The sequence below is a fragment of the Sturnus vulgaris genome, unplaced genomic scaffold, assembly GCF_052056855.1.
Source record: "Sturnus vulgaris isolate bStuVul1 unplaced genomic scaffold, bStuVul1.hap1 Scaffold_378, whole genome shotgun sequence".
NCBI lineage: Eukaryota > Metazoa > Chordata > Aves > Passeriformes > Sturnidae > Sturnus > Sturnus vulgaris.
In genome coordinates, this window is record NW_028276430.1 from 694,007 (window position 1) to 707,693 (window position 13,687).

Consider the following 13,687-nt stretch of genomic DNA (forward strand, 5'->3'; position numbering starts at 1 on the left):
CACTGAGTCGAGTGCTCGCTCGGGACTTTGCACTCGGAGCCAAGGCAAGAGGGCGTGCTTGCCCGCAGAACTGAGAACACGCTGTTGGGCAGAGCTGAAACTGACCGCCGGAGTTCAGCTCTCTCCGGACGGCAGAAGGCGAAGAACGAAGCCGCTTGCGAGCGGCGCAGTGCATCGAAGAGCACACGAGCAGCCAAAGAGCTCCTTCACAATCGCTTTCACTTCTCAGTGCTCTTGCTGCTTGGAAAAGCAGCACACAGCCGTTGCACGCCAGGGCAAAAGCTGGGACAGTGCCCGTCCTCACTCCTTCGCTGTGCTGTACTCCATGCAGCTAGAGCGAAGCGAGAAGGACGCGAGGAAGAAAAAAGCGTTCTTAAAGTAGCCCCCTGGCAGCAGCCCTGAAAGGGCGCATAACACACGGCGTCTCGCTGCCCTCCGTTCTACATACTCGCGGCTCCCTTTGCCGACTTGCAAAAGTTGCTACCAGAGCAGAGGCGGCCAGATTGAAGAGGCAGTGCCTAGGTTCACCTTCTCCTTACTGCACGTAAGCCACGTCCAGCTCCTCGCTGCACTCTGGATTTCCCTTCTCCGAGGCACTTACCGTGGTGCTGTGTGCAACTCGGCGCCTAGAAGCGACCGCCAAAGCTTTCCCAGCGGGCTGCAAGGGAAGCACGGAGCAGCACAAGCAGCAGTGCTTCAGCTTGCTCCTTCCGACTGCTAAGGGCACTTGGGAAGGCAAGCGAGAGTCAACCACCTTCCTCTCCTAGTAGCCTGTAACGTGGTGCACACAAGCACGGGACTAGTGCCGCTTCGTTCACCGCCCTCGCCTAAGCGTGGAGTCGCTTTCACTTGCCGGCGGCCAGAAGCCGCTGCAAGGGCGCCACACAACCACAAGTGCGCCGGCAGCCAAGAGCTAGAGAACGCTGCTTCTGCCCAAGCCCGCCTAGGGCGTGCACCCTTGTTCTCAGAGCTCCGTGCAACAGTCTGCCTCTCTCGCAGTTCGAATGGAAAACGAAAGCTTTTCGCCTACGCCCGTCACAGAGATCCGTTGCCAGGACGAGAATGCTTTGTGGCCGGAGCTCGCGCCCGCCGCGAGGAAGCTGCTATTAGCACCGCATTGCAGGAACACGTCTCGCTCCTTGACTTCGTGCTTAGCGCTCTCCGAATTCGCCTCTAGCTCCACGGTCCTTCTCAGCTGCAAGTAGCAGCGCTCGCAGTACATAGAGCTTCGCAAGGACCGAAGACCCGTAGGGAAGTATCGCACACGATAATGTGCCAGGACAGAGACGTGTTCTACATTGTCCCTTCTCGTCATGCAGTTTGTGCCTCTGCTGCTTCTGCTGTTAGGAATCGCTCCTTGAAAGACGAGCGAGAGCGTCTTTCTGGGTGCATTGCACTGAGTCGAGTGCTCGCTCGGGACTTTGCACTCGGAGCCAAGGCAAGAGGGCGTGCTTGCCCGCAGAACTGAGAACACGCTGTTGGGCAGAGCTGAAACTGACCGCCGGAGTTCAGCTCTCTCCGGACGGCAGAAGGCGAAGAACGAAGCCGCTTGCGAGCGGCGCAGTGCAGCGAAGAGCTCTCCGAATTCGCCGCTAGCTCCACGGTCCTTCTCAGCTGCGAGTAGCAGCGCTCGCAGTACATAGAGCTTCGCAAGGACCGAAGACCCGTAGGGAAGTATCGCACACGATAATGTGCCAGGACAGAGACGTGTTCTACATTGTCCCTTCTCGTCATGCAGTTTGTGCCTCTGCTGCTTCTGCTGGTAGGAATCGCTCCTTGAAAGACGAGCGAGAGCGTCTTTCTGGGTGCATTGCACTGAGTCGAGTGCTCGCTCGGGACTTTGCACTCGGAGCCAAGGCAAGAGGGCGTGCTTGCCCGCAGAACTGAGAACACGCTGTTGGGCAGAGCTGAAACTGACCGCCGGAGTTCAGCTCTCTCCGGACGGCAGAAGGCGAAGAACGAAGCCGCTTGCGAGCGGCGCAGTGCAGCGAAGAGCTCTCCGAATTCGCCTCTAGCTCCACGGTTCTTCTCAGCTGCAAGTAGCAGCGCTCGCAGTACATAGAGCTTCGCAAGGACCGAAGACCCGTAGGGAAGTATCGCACACGATAATGTGCCAGGACAGAGACGTGTTCTACATTGTCCCTTCTCGTCATGCAGTTTGTGCCTCTGCTGCTTCTGCTGTTAGGAATCGCTCCTTGAAAGACGAGCGAGAGCGTCTTTCTGGGTGCATTGCACTGAGTCGAGTGCTCGCTCGGGACTTTGCACTCGGAGCCAAGGCAAGAGGGCGTGCTTGCCCGCAGAACTGAGAACACGCTGTTGGGCAGAGCTGAAACTGGCCGCCGGAGTTCAGCTCTCTCCGGACGGCAGAAGGCGAAGAACGAAGCCGCTTGCGAGCGGCGCAGTGCAGCGAAGAGCTCTCCGAATTCGCCGCTAGCTCCACGGTCCTTCTCAGCAGCAAGTAGCAGCGCTCGCAGTACATAGAGCTTCGCAAGGACCGAAGACCCGTAGGGAAGTATCGCACACGATAATGTGCCAGGACAGAGACGTGTTCTACATTGTCCCTTCTCGTCATGCAGTTTGTGCCTCTGCTGCTTCTGCTGGTAGGAATCGCTCCTTGAAAGACGAGCGAGAGCGTCTTTCTGGGTGCATTGCACTGAGTCGAGTGCTCGCTCGGGACTTTGCACTCGGAGCCAAGGCAAGAGGGCGTGCTTGCCCGCAGAACTGAGAACACGCTGTTGGGCAGAGCTGAAACTGACCGCCGGAGTTCAGCTCTCTCCGGACGGCAGAAGGCGAAGAACAAAGCCGCTTGCGAGCGGCGCAGTGCAGCGAAGAGCTCTCCGAATTCGCCGCTAGCTCCACGGTCCTTCTCAGCTGCGAGTAGCAGAGCTCGCAGTACATAGAGCTTCGCAAGGACCGAAGACCCGGAGGGAAGTATCGCACACGAAAATGTGCCAGGACAGAGACGTGTTCTACATTGTCCCTTCTCGTCATCCAGTTTGTGCCTCTGCTGCTTCTGCTGGTAGGAATCGCTCCTTGAAAGACGAGCGAGAGCGTCTTTCTGGGTGCATTGCACTGAGTCGAGTGCTCGCTCGGGACTTTGCACTCGGAGCCAAGGCAAGAGGGCGTGCTTGCCCGCAGAACTGAGAACACGCTGTTGGGCAGAGCTGAAACTGACCGCCGGAGTTCAGCTCTCTCCGGACGGCAGAAGGCGAAGAACGAAGCCGCTTGCGAGCGGCGCAGTGCATCGAAGAGCACACGAGCAGCCAAAGAGCTCCTTCACAATCGCTTTCACTTCTCAGTGCTCTTGCTGCTTGGAAAAGCAGCACACAGCCGTTGCACGCCAGGGCAAAAGCTGGGACAGTGCCCGTCCTCACTCCTTCGCTGTGCTGTACTCCATGCAGCTAGAGCGAAGCGAGAAGGACGCGAGGAAGAAAAAAGCGTTCTTAAAGTAGCCCCCTGGCAGCAGCCCTGAAAGGGCGCATAACACACGGCGTCTCGCTGCCCTCCGTTCTACATACTCGCGGCTCCCTTTGCCGACTTGCAAAAGTTGCTACCAGAGCAGAGGCGGCCAGATTGAAGAGGCAGTGCCTAGGTTCACCTTCTCCTTACTGCACGTAAGCCACGTCCAGCTCCTCGCTGCACTCTGGATTTCCCTTCTCCGAGGCACTTACCGTGGTGCTGTGTGCAACTCGGCGCCTAGAAGCGACCGCCAAAGCTTTCCCAGCGGGCTGCAAGGGAAGCACGGAGCAGCACAAGCAGCAGTGCTTCAGCTTGCTCCTTCCGACTGCTAAGGGCACTTGGGAAGGCAAGCGAGAGTCAACCACCTTCCTCTCCTAGTAGCCTGTAACGTGGTGCACACAAGCACGGGACTAGTGCCGCTTCGTTCACCGCCCTCGCCTAAGCGTGGAGTCGCTTTCACTTGCCGGCGGCCAGAAGCCGCTGCAAGGGCGCCACACAACCACAAGTGCGCCGGCAGCCAAGAGCTAGAGAACGCTGCTTCTGCCCAAGCCCGCCTAGGGCGTGCACCCTTGTTCTCAGAGCTCCGTGCAACAGTCTGCCTCTCTCGCAGTTCGAATGGAAAACGAAAGCTTTTCGCCTACGCCCGTCACAGAGATCCGTTGCCAGGACGAGAATGCTTTGTGGCCGGAGCTCGCGCCCGCCGCGAGGAAGCTGCTATTAGCACCGCATTGCAGGAACACGTCTCGCTCCTTGACTTCGTGCTTAGCGCTCTCCGAATTCGCCTCTAGCTCCACGGTCCTTCTCAGCTGCAAGTAGCAGCGCTCGCAGTACATAGAGCTTCGCAAGGACCGAAGACCCGTAGGGAAGTATCGCACACGATAATGTGCCAGGACAGAGACGTGTTCTACATTGTCCCTTCTCGTCATGCAGTTTGTGCCTCTGCTGCTTCTGCTGTTAGGAATCGCTCCTTGAAAGACGAGCGAGAGCGTCTTTCTGGGTGCATTGCACTGAGTCGAGTGCTCGCTCGGGACTTTGCACTCGGAGCCAAGGCAAGAGGGCGTGCTTGCCCGCAGAACTGAGAACACGCTGTTGGGCAGAGCTGAAACTGACCGCCGGAGTTCAGCTCTCTCCGGACGGCAGAAGGCGAAGAACGAAGCCGCTTGCGAGCGGCGCAGTGCAGCGAAGAGCTCTCCGAATTCGCCTCTAGCTCCACGGTCCTTCTCAGCTGCAAGTAGCAGCGCTCGCAGTACATAGAGCTTCGCAAGGACCGAAGACCCGTAGGGAAGTATCGCACACGATAATGTGCCAGGACAGAGACGTGTTCTACATTGTCCCTTCTCGTCATGCAGTTTGTGCCTCTGCTGCTTCTGCTGGTAGGAATCGCTCCTTGAAAGACGAGCGAGAGCGTCTTTCTGGGTGCATTGCACTTAGTCGAGTGCTCGCTCGGGACTTTGCACTCGGAGCCAAGGCAAGAGGGCGTGCTTGCCCGCAGAACTGAGAACACGCTGTTGGGCAGAGCTGAAACTGACCGCCGGAGTTCAGCTCTCTCCGGACGGCAGAAGGCGAAGAACGAAGCCGCTTGCGAGCGGCGCAGTGCAGCGAAGAGCTCTCCGAATTCGCCTCTAGCTCCACGGTCCTTCTCAGCTGCAAGTAGCAGCGCTCGCAGTACATAGAGCTTCGCAAGGACCGAAGACCCGTAGGGAAGTATCGCACACGATAATGTGCCAGGACAGAGACGTGTTCTACATTGTCCCTTCTCGTCATGCAGTTTGTGCCTCTGCTGCTTCTGCTGGTAGGAATCGCTCCTTGAAAGACGAGCGAGAGCGTCTTTCTGGGTGCATTGCACTGAGTCGAGTGCTCGCTCGGGACTTTGCACTCGGAGCCAAGGCAAGAGGGCGTGCTTGCCCGCAGAACTGAGAACACGCTGTTGGGCAGAGCTGAAACTGACCGCCGGAGTTCAGCTTTCTCCGGACGGCAGAAGGCGAAGAACGAAGCCGCTTGCGAGCGGCGCAGTGCAGCGAAGAGCTCTCCGAATTCGCCTCTAGCTCCACGGTCCTTCTCAGCTGCAAGTAGCAGCGCTCGCAGTACATAGAGCTTCGCAAGGACCGAAGACCCGGAGGGAAGTATCGCACACGATAATGTGCCAGGACAGAGACGTGTTCTACATTGTCCCTTCTCGTCATGCAGTTTGTGCCTCTGCTGCTTCTGCTGGTAGGAATCGCTCCTTGAAAGACGAGCGAGAGCGTCTTTCTGGGTGCATTGCACTGAGTCGAGTGCTCGCTCGGGACTTTGCACTCGGAGCCAAGGCAAGAGGGCGTGCTTGCCCGCAGAACTGAGAACACGCTGTTGGGCAGAGCTGCAACTGACCGCCGGAGTTCAGCTCTCTCCGGACGGCAGAAGGCGAAGAACAAAGCCGCTTGCGAGCGGCGCAGTGCAGCGAAGAGCTCTCCGAATTCGCCGCTAGCTCCACGGTCCTTCTCAGCTGCGAGTAGCAGCGCTCGCAGTACATAGAGCTTCGCAAGGACCGAAGACCCGGAGGGAAGTATCGCACACGAAAATGTGCCAGGACAGAGACGTGTTCTACATTGTCCCTTCTCGTCATGCAGTTTGTGCCTCTGCTGCTTCTGCTGTTAGGAATCGCTCCTTGAAAGACGATCGAGAGCGTCTTTCTGGGTGCATTGCACTGAGTCGAGTGCTCGCTCGGGACTTTGCACTCGGAGCCAAGGCAAGAGGGCGTGCTTGCCCGCAGAACTGAGAACACGCTGTTGGGCAGAGCTGAAACTGACCGCCGGAGTTCAGCTCTCTCCGGACGGCAGAAGGCGAAGAACGAAGCCGCTTGCGAGCGGCGCAGTGCAGCGAAGAGCTCTCCGAATTCGCCTCTAGCTCCACGGTTCTTCTCAGCTGCAAGTAGCAGCGCTCGCAGTACATAGAGCTTCGCAAGGACCGAAGACCCGTAGGGAAGTATCGCACACGATAATGTGCCAGGACAGAGACGTGTTCTACATTGTCCCTTCTCGTCATGCAGTTTGTGCCTCTGCTGCTTCTGCTGGTAGGAATCGCTCCTTGAAAGACGAGCGAGAGCGTCTTTCTGGGTGCATTGCACTGAGTCGAGTGCTCGCTCGGGACTTTGCACTCGGAGCCAAGGCAAGAGGGCGTGCTTGCCCGCAGAACTGAGAACACGCTGTTGGGCAGAGCTGAAACTGGCCGCCGGAGTTCAGCTCTCTCCGGACGGCAGAAGGCGAAGAACGAAGCCGCTTGCGAGCGGCGCAGTGCAGCGAAGAGCTCTCCGAATTCGCCGCTAGCTCCACGGTCCTTCTCAGCAGCAAGTAGCAGCGCTCGCAGTACATAGAGCTTCGCAAGGACCGAAGACCCGTAGGGAAGTATCGCACACGATAATGTGCCAGGACAGAGACGTGTTCTACATTGTCCCTTCTCGTCATGCAGTTTGTGCCTCTGCTGCTTCTGCTGGTAGGAATCGCTCCTTGAAAGACGAGCGAGAGCGTCTTTCTGGGTGCATTGCACTGAGTCGAGTGCTCGCTCGGGACTTTGCACTCGGAGCCAAGGCAAGAGGGCGTGCTTGCCCGCAGAACTGAGAACACGCTGTTGGGCAGAGCTGAAACTGACCGCCGGAGTTCAGCTTTCTCCGGACGGCAGAAGGCGAAGAACGAAGCCGCTTGCGAGCGGCGCAGTGCAGCGAAGAGCTCTCCGAATTCGCCTCTAGCTCCACGGTCCTTCTCAGCTGCAAGTAGCAGCGCTCGCAGTACATAGAGCTTCGCAAGGACCGAAGACCCGTAGGGAAGTATCGCACACGATAATGTGCCAGGACAGAGACGTGTTCTACATTGTCCCTTCTCGTCATGCAGTTTGTGCCTCTGCTGCTTCTGCTGGTAGGAATCGCTCCTTGAAAGACGAGCGAGAGCGTCTTTCTGGGTGCATTGCACTGAGTCGAGTGCTCGCTCGGGACTTTGCACTCGGAGCCAAGGCAAGAGGGCGTGCTTGCCCGCAGAACTGAGAACACGCTGTTGGGCAGAGCTGCAACTGACCGCCGGAGTTCAGCTCTCTCCGGACGGCAGAAGGCGAAGAACAAAGCCGCTTGCGAGCGGCGCAGTGCAGCGAAGAGCTCTCCGAATTCGCCGCTAGCTCCACGGTCCTTCTCAGCTGCGAGTAGCAGCGCTCGCAGTACATAGAGCTTCGCAAGGACCGAAGACCCGGAGGGAAGTATCGCACACGAAAATGTGCCAGGACAGAGACGTGTTCTACATTGTCCCTTCTCGTCATCCAGTTTGTGCCTCTGCTGCTTCTGCTGTTAGGAATCGCTCCTTGAAAGACGATCGAGAGCGTCTTTCTGGGTGCATTGCACTGAGTCGAGTGCTCGCTCGGGACTTTGCACTCGGAGCCAAGGCAAGAGGGCGTGCTTGCCCGCAGAACTGAGAACACGCTGTTGGGCAGAGCTGAAACTGACCGCCGGAGTTCAGCTCTCTCCGGACGGCAGAAGGCGAAGAACGAAGCCGCTTGCGAGCGGCGCAGTGCAGCGAAGAGCTCTCCGAATTCGCCTCTAGCTCCACGGTTCTTCTCAGCTGCAAGTAGCAGCGCTCGCAGTACATAGAGCTTCGCAAGGACCGAAGACCCGTAGGGAAGTATCGCACACGATAATGTGCCAGGACAGAGACGTGTTCTACATTGTCCCTTCTCGTCATGCAGTTTGTGCCTCTGCTGCTTCTGCTGGTAGGAATCGCTCCTTGAAAGACGAGCGAGAGCGTCTTTCTGGGTGCATTGCACTGAGTCGAGTGCTCGCTCGGGACTTTGCACTCGGAGCCAAGGCAAGAGGGCGTGCTTGCCCGCAGAACTGAGAACACGCTGTTGGGCAGAGCTGAAACTGGCCGCCGGAGTTCAGCTCTCTCCGGACGGCAGAAGGCGAAGAACGAAGCCGCTTGCGAGCGGCGCAGTGCAGCGAAGAGCTCTCCGAATTCGCCGCTAGCTCCACGGTCCTTCTCAGCAGCAAGTAGCAGCGCTCGCAGTACATAGAGCTTCGCAAGGACCGAAGACCCGTAGGGAAGTATCGCACACGATAATGTGCCAGGACAGAGACGTGTTCTACATTGTCCCTTCTCGTCATGCAGTTTGTGCCTCTGCTGCTTCTGCTGGTAGGAATCGCTCCTTGAAAGACGAGCGAGAGCGTCTTTCTGGGTGCATTGCACTGAGTCGAGTGCTCGCTCGGGACTTTGCACTCGGAGCCAAGGCAAGAGGGCGTGCTTGCCCGCAGAACTGAGAACACGCTGTTGGGCAGAGCTGAAACTGACCGCCGGAGTTCAGCTCTCTCCGGACGGCAGAAGGCGAAGAACAAAGCCGCTTGCGAGCGGCGCAGTGCAGCGAAGAGCTCTCCGAATTCGCCGCTAGCTCCACGGTCCTTCTCAGCTGCGAGTAGCAGAGCTCGCAGTACATAGAGCTTCGCAAGGACCGAAGACCCGGAGGGAAGTATCGCACACGAAAATGTGCCAGGACAGAGACGTGTTCTACATTGTCCCTTCTCGTCATCCAGTTTGTGCCTCTGCTGCTTCTGCTGGTAGGAATCGCTCCTTGAAAGACGAGCGAGAGCGTCTTTCTGGGTGCATTGCACTGAGTCGAGTGCTCGCTCGGGACTTTGCACTCGGAGCCAAGGCAAGAGGGCGTGCTTGCCCGCAGAACTGAGAACACGCTGTTGGGCAGAGCTGAAACTGACCGCCGGAGTTCAGCTCTCTCCGGACGGCAGAAGGCGAAGAACGAAGCCGCTTGCGAGCGGCGCAGTGCATCGAAGAGCACACGAGCAGCCAAAGAGCTCCTTCACAATCGCTTTCACTTCTCAGTGCTCTTGCTGCTTGGAAAAGCAGCACACAGCCGTTGCACGCCAGGGCAAAAGCTGGGACAGTGCCCGTCCTCACTCCTTCGCTGTGCTGTACTCCATGCAGCTAGAGCGAAGCGAGAAGGACGCGAGGAAGAAAAAAGCGTTCTTAAAGTAGCCCCCTGGCAGCAGCCCTGAAAGGGCGCATAACACACGGCGTCTCGCTGCCCTCCGTTCTACATACTCGCGGCTCCCTTTGCCGACTTGCAAAAGTTGCTACCAGAGCAGAGGCGGCCAGATTGAAGAGGCAGTGCCTAGGTTCACCTTCTCCTTACTGCACGTAAGCCACGTCCAGCTCCTCGCTGCACTCTGGATTTCCCTTCTCCGAGGCACTTACCGTGGTGCTGTGTGCAACTCGGCGCCTAGAAGCGACCGCCAAAGCTTTCCCAGCGGGCTGCAAGGGAAGCACGGAGCAGCACAAGCAGCAGTGCTTCAGCTTGCTCCTTCCGACTGCTAAGGGCACTTGGGAAGGCAAGCGAGAGTCAACCACCTTCCTCTCCTAGTAGCCTGTAACGTGGTGCACACAAGCACGGGACTAGTGCCGCTTCGTTCACCGCCCTCGCCTAAGCGTGGAGTCGCTTTCACTTGCCGGCGGCCAGAAGCCGCTGCAAGGGCGCCACACAACCACAAGTGCGCCGGCAGCCAAGAGCTAGAGAACGCTGCTTCTGCCCAAGCCCGCCTAGGGCGTGCACCCTTGTTCTCAGAGCTCCGTGCAACAGTCTGCCTCTCTCGCAGTTCGAATGGAAAACGAAAGCTTTTCGCCTACGCCCGTCACAGAGATCCGTTGCCAGGACGAGAATGCTTTGTGGCCGGAGCTCGCGCCCGCCGCGAGGAAGCTGCTATTAGCACCGCATTGCAGGAACACGTCTCGCTCCTTGACTTCGTGCTTAGCGCTCTCCGAATTCGCCTCTAGCTCCACGGTCCTTCTCAGCTGCAAGTAGCAGCGCTCGCAGTACATAGAGCTTCGCAAGGACCGAAGACCCGTAGGGAAGTATCGCACACGATAATGTGCCAGGACAGAGACGTGTTCTACATTGTCCCTTCTCGTCATGCAGTTTGTGCCTCTGCTGCTTCTGCTGGTAGGAATCGCTCCTTGAAAGACGAGCGAGAGCGTCTTTCTGGGTGCATTGCACTGAGTCGAGTGCTCGCTCGGGACTTTGCACTCGGAGCCAAGGCAAGAGGGCGTGCTTGCCCGCAGAACTGAGAATACGCTGTTGGGCAGAGCTGAAACTGACCGCCGGAGTTCAGCTCTCTCCGGACGGCAGAAGGCGAAGAACGAAGCCGCTTGCGAGCGGCGCAGTGCAGCGAAGAGCTCTCCGAATTCGCCTCTAGCTCCACGGTCCTTCTCAGCTGCGAGTAGCAGCGCTCGCAGTACATAGAGCTTCGCAAGGACCGAAGACCCGGAGGGAAGTATCGCACACGAAAATGTGCCAGGACAGAGACGTGTTCTACATTGTCCCTTCTCGTCATGCAGTTTGTGCCTCTGCTGCTTCTGCTGGTAGGAATCGCTCCTTGAAAGACGAGCGAGAGCGTCTTTCTGGGTGCATTGCACTGAGTCGAGTGCTCGCTCGGGACTTTGCACTCGGAGCCAAGGCAAGAGGGCGTGCTTGCCCGCAGAACTGAGAACACGCTGTTGGGCAGAGCTGCAACTGACCGCCGGAGTTCAGCTCTCTCCGGACGGCAGAAGGCGAAGAACAAAGCCGCTTGCGAGCGGCGCAGTGCAGCGAAGAGCTCTCCGAATTCGCCGCTAGCTCCACGGTCCTTCTCAGCTGCGAGTAGCAGCGCTCGCAGTACATAGAGCTTCGCAAGGACCGAATACCCGTAGGGAAGTATCGCACACGAAAATGTGCCAGGACAGAGACGTGTTCTACATTGTCCCTTCTCGTCATCCAGTTTGTGCCTCTGCTGCTTCTGCTGTTAGGAATCACTCCTTGAAAGACGAACGAGAGCGTCCTTCTGGGTGCATTGCACTGAGTCGAGTGCTCGCTCGGGACTTTGCACTCGGAGCCAAGGCAAGAGGGCGTGCTTGCCCGCAGAACTGAGAACACGCTGTTGGGCAGAGCTGAAACTGACCGCCGGAGTTCAGCTCTCTCCGGACGGCAGAAGGCGAAGAACGAAGCCGCTTGCGAGCGGCGCAGTGCAGCGAAGAGCTCTCCGAATTCGCCTCTAGCTCCACGGTTCTTCTCAGCTGCAAGTAGCAGCGCTCGCAGTACATAGAGCTTCGCAAGGACCGAAGACCCGTAGGGAAGTATCGCACACGATAATGTGCCAGGACAGAGACGTGTTCTACATTGTCCCTTCTCGTCATGCAGTTTGTGCCTCTGCTGCTTCTGCTGTTAGGAATCGCTCCTTGAAAGACGAGCGAGAGCGTCTTTCTGGGTGCATTGCACTGAGTCGAGTGCTCGCTCGGGACTTTGCACTCGGAGCCAAGGCAAGAGGGCGTGCTTGCCCGCAGAACTGAGAACACGCTGTTGGGCAGAGCTGAAACTGGCCGCCGGAGTTCAGCTCTCTCCGGACGGCAGAAGGCGAAGAACGAAGCCGCTTGCGAGCGGCGCAGTGCAGCGAAGAGCTCTCCGAATTCGCCGCTAGCTCCACGGTCCTTCTCAGCAGCAAGTAGCAGCGCTCGCAGTACATAGAGCTTCGCAAGGACCGAAGACCCGTAGGGAAGTATCGCACACGATAATGTGCCAGAACAGAGACGTGTTCTACATTGTCCCTTCTCGTCATGCAGTTTGTGCCTCTGCTGCTTCTGCTGGTAGGAATCGCTCCTTGAAAGACGAGCGAGAGCGTCTTTCTGGGTGCATTGCACTGAGTCGAGTGCTCGCTCGGGACTTTGCACTCGGAGCCAATGCAAGAGGGCGTGCTTGCCCGCAGAACTGAGAACACGCTGTTGGGCAGAGCTGAAACTGACCGCCGGAGTTCAGCTCTCTCCGGACGGCAGAAGGCGAAGAACAAAGCCGCTTGCGAGCGGCGCAGTGCAGCGAAGAGCTCTCCGAATTCGCCGCTAGCTCCACGGTCCTTCTCAGCAGCAAGTAGCAGCGCTCGCAGTACATAGAGCTTCGCAAGGACCGAAGACCCGTAGGGAAGTATCGCACACGATAATGTGCCAGGACAGAGACGTGTTCTACATTGTCCCTTCTCGTCATGCAGTTTGTGCCTCTGCTGCTTCTGCTGGTAGGAATCGCTCCTTGAAAGACGAGCGAGAGCGTCTTTCTGGGTGCATTGCACTGAGTCGAGTGCTCGCTCGGGACTTTGCACTCGGAGCCAAGGCAAGAGGGCGTGCTTGCCCGCAGAACTGAGAACACGCTGTTGGGCAGAGCTGAAACTGACCGCCGGAGTTCAGCTCTCTCCGGACGGCAGAAGGCGAAGAACAAAGCCGCTTGCGAGCGGCGCAGTGCAGCGAAGAGCTCTCCGAATTCGCCGCTAGCTCCACGGTCCTTCTCAGCTGCGAGTAGCAGAGCTCGCAGTACATAGAGCTTCGCAAGGACCGAAGACCCGGAGGGAAGTATCGCACACGAAAATGTGCCAGGACAGAGACGTGTTCTACATTGTCCCTTCTCGTCATCCAGTTTGTGCCTCTGCTGCTTCTGCTGGTAGGAATCGCTCCTTGAAAGACGAGCGAGAGCGTCTTTCTGGGTGCATTGCACTGAGTCGAGTGCTCGCTCGGGACTTTGCACTCGGAGCCAAGGCAAGAGGGCGTGCTTGCCCGCAGAACTGAGAACACGCTGTTGGGCAGAGCTGAAACTGACCGCCGGAGTTCAGCTCTCTCCGGACGGCAGAAGGCGAAGAACGAAGCCGCTTGCGAGCGGCGCAGTGCATCGAAGAGCACACGAGCAGCCAAAGAGCTCCTTCACAATCGCTTTCACTTCTCAGTGCTCTTGCTGCTTGGAAAAGCAGCACACAGCCGTTGCACGCCAGGGCAAAAGCTGGGACAGTGCCCGTCCTCACTCCTTCGCTGTGCTGTACTCCATGCAGCTAGAGCGAAGCGAGAAGGACGCGAGGAAGAAAAAAGCGTTCTTAAAGTAGCCCCCTGGCAGCAGCCCTGAAAGGGCGCATAACACACGGCGTCTCGCTGCCCTCCGTTCTACATACTCGCGGCTCCCTTTGCCGACTTGCAAAAGTTGCTACCAGAGCAGAGGCGGCCAGATTGAAGAGGCAGTGCCTAGGTTCACCTTCTCCTTACTGCACGTAAGCCACGTCCAGCTCCTCGCTGCACTCTGGATTTCCCTTCTCCGAGGCACTTACCGTGGTGCTGTGTGCAACTCGGCGCCTAGAAGCGACCGCCAAAGCTTTCCCAGCGGGCTGCAAGGGAAGCACGGAGCAGCACAAGCAGCAGTGCTTCAGCTTGCT